General features: G+C 37.9%; 1 pseudogene; it reads right to left on the bottom strand.

The window, feature by feature from the left end:
• Positions 1–949: 949 nt before the first annotated feature.
• LOC122468736 lies at positions 950–1,853 on the bottom strand (annotated as a pseudogene).
• Between the last annotated feature and the right edge of the window lie 895 nt (positions 1,854–2,748).

The following is a 2,748-nucleotide window of genomic DNA, read 5'->3' as shown; positions in this document are numbered from 1 at the left end:
AGTTTAAGAGTTTATTTCTTGGTTTGCCTGTCTCTTGTTTTTTGTTTTTTCCTTTGCTTATTTGTTTTTGTTTTTTAAATATCTATTTAATTAGTCTCTACATACAGTGTGGAGCTTGAACTCACAACCCCGAGATCAAGAGTTGTATATTCCACTGACTGAGCCAGCCAGATGCCCCTCATTTGTTTTGTTTCTTAAATTCTACATAATGAGTGAAATCATATGGTATTTATCTTTCTCTGACTTATTTTGCTTAGCATGGTACTCTCTAGCTCCATCCATGTCATCATAAATGGCAAGATTTCATTCTTTTTTTTATGGCCGGGTAATATCCATCATGTGCGTGTGTGTGCGTGTGTGTATGTATGCCACATCTTCTTTTTTTAAATTTTTTTTAAGGTTTATTCATTTTTTAGAGACAAAGACAGAGCATGAGTGGGGGAAGGGTAGAGAGCAAGGGAGACACCGAATCCGAAACAGGCTCCAGGCTCCAAGCTGTCAGCACAGAGCCCGATCTGGGGCTCGAACCCACCAACTGTGAGATCATGACCTGAGTGGAAGTCATACGCTCAACCAGCTGAGCCACCCATGTGCTCCTCACATCTTCTTTATCTATTCGTCAATCAGTGGACACTTGGGCAGTTTCCATAATTTGGCTATTGTTGATAATGCTGATATACTAATTCTTTATTATTGGATGAAATTCCAGGGAAGAAGGTGTGAGAGGGGAAAAGGAAATGAGGTAGGGAAAAAGTGAAAACAAATAAGGAATGTGCTATCAAGATGGCTATAGCTTCACTGCAAACAAAGCTGATTGCTTGATCTTCCAAGGCATCTCCAGAGAGTTCACAGGAAGTTATTGCCTTTTAGCACCATTACACAGCCACAATACTTTGAGTAATTATGTCTCTTTGAGATCCTTTTAGCTATGATAGCTTCTCAGACTGTCTTTTGGCATATGAAAATTTATTGTCATGTTTTTACTATCAAAACTTATCATCTTGATTCTTCCTTCTGCCTTTGTACAAAGCAAAAAGAGAGACATTGGCTACTTTGACAACCATAACACAAACTCCAGGAATGTCACTGACAGCATGACCTTTGTGACCAAATCCCACAATCGGAACCTCATCATTTTCTTCAATAAAATTCAGACAACCATCGTTGGGTACAGGGCTGTGATTTTTTTTTTTTTTTTTTTTTTTTGGTCATTCTTGATCAGCTGGGCTCTGACATGCTTCCTGATGGCAGAATTTGGCTGTTTGGCTTCAACCTCTACTTTTTCCAGCACAATTCCCTTTGCATGGGAAGTGCCTCCAAAAGGGTTGGCCTACAGGGCTGTGCCCAAATGGGCTTGCTTGTACTGTTTACCATGCCACTTCTGATCCCATCTGTGGCAATGGAGCTTCTTGGCAGTATGAAGACCATGACATTTGCCCATTCTGCCAGTGCCATGGGCCTGAGCAAAAGAACTCAGAATTTATTTTTGATAATCTTGACAGTTTTGAGGCATACTGGTCAGTATTTTGTAATGTGTCCCTCATTTGGGGTTTGGTATTTTTCTCATTATTGATTGGGGTTAGAGTACAGACTATCAGTATGACTTATTACTCTTGGTGTTGACCTTCATCACCTGTCTGTGAGTTTTTTTTAAAGCATATTTTGAAATACGTTTTTTTAATGTTTATTTTATTTTTGAGAGAGAAAGAGTGGAGGAGGAGAGAGAGGGAGACAGAGGATCCAAAGCAGGCTACATCCTGACAGGAGAGAGCTCAATACGGGCTCAAACTCAGGATCTGTGAGATCATGACTTGAACTGAAGTTGGATACTTAGCTGACTGAGCCACCCAGGCACTCCTGAATTTGTTTTTCAAATGTTTGCTTTTCTGTATTTCTTTTTCTGTACTTTTTCTTAAAAAAAAAAAAACAAACACAAAACAAAACAAAAAACCAACTTGTGTTACTTGCAATGCAAAAAATGTTATAACCTTCTTTATGGTTATATCTGTCAATATTTATAGCATGTATAATCAGTACATTGAAAATTCTGATAATGTACAAAGAGGATAATGGAAGTTATAGTCAAAATAACTGAACAAGTTGCTGACAGAGCTAATTATAGAAAGGAATTAAAGGCATTAGTATAGTATGGCTTGTTTTAACAGTCTTTAAACTATTTTATATCTCTGTTCTAGGAAGAAAAGCCTGATAATCGTGAAATAGATCTAAATCCAAAAGTGGGGAAGCAATTAGTTATGCATGACAGGAGAAAAATATAAATAAGATCAGGGGCACCTGGGTGGCTCAGTCGGTAAAGTGCCTGACTCTTTGTTTTAGCTCAGGTTGTGATCTCTTGATTAGTGGGATCAAGTCCTGCATGGAGCTTTGTGCTGATGCTGTGGAGCCTGCTTGGGATTTTCTCTCCCTCTCTCTCTCTCTGCCCCTCCTCTGGTTGCATACTCTTTCTCAGAATAAAAAATAAATTAAAAATCTTAAGATTAGACCAATTAAGTTAATTTGTTCATTCAACAACAAATAATGAGCCCTGTCGTATGCCAATGATTATACTAAGTCTAAGGATTGAACAGTGAGTAAGTCCTTTCTCTTATGGAATTTATATTCTAGACACTAATAAATAATATGATTTCTGATATTATAAAAATGCTGTGAAGAAAATATTATGAGAGAATAGTGAGTGGTGGTGGTGGGTTTGGTGGTTCTTTTAGATAGGTTGTCAGGTAATGTTTC

The sequence above is a fragment of the Prionailurus bengalensis genome, chromosome B3 (assembly GCF_016509475.1).
Source record: "Prionailurus bengalensis isolate Pbe53 chromosome B3, Fcat_Pben_1.1_paternal_pri, whole genome shotgun sequence".
Classification (NCBI taxonomy): domain Eukaryota; kingdom Metazoa; phylum Chordata; class Mammalia; order Carnivora; family Felidae; genus Prionailurus; species Prionailurus bengalensis.
The sequence above is the reverse complement of the archived record's forward strand: the minus strand, read 5'-3'. Positions and strand labels throughout refer to the sequence as shown.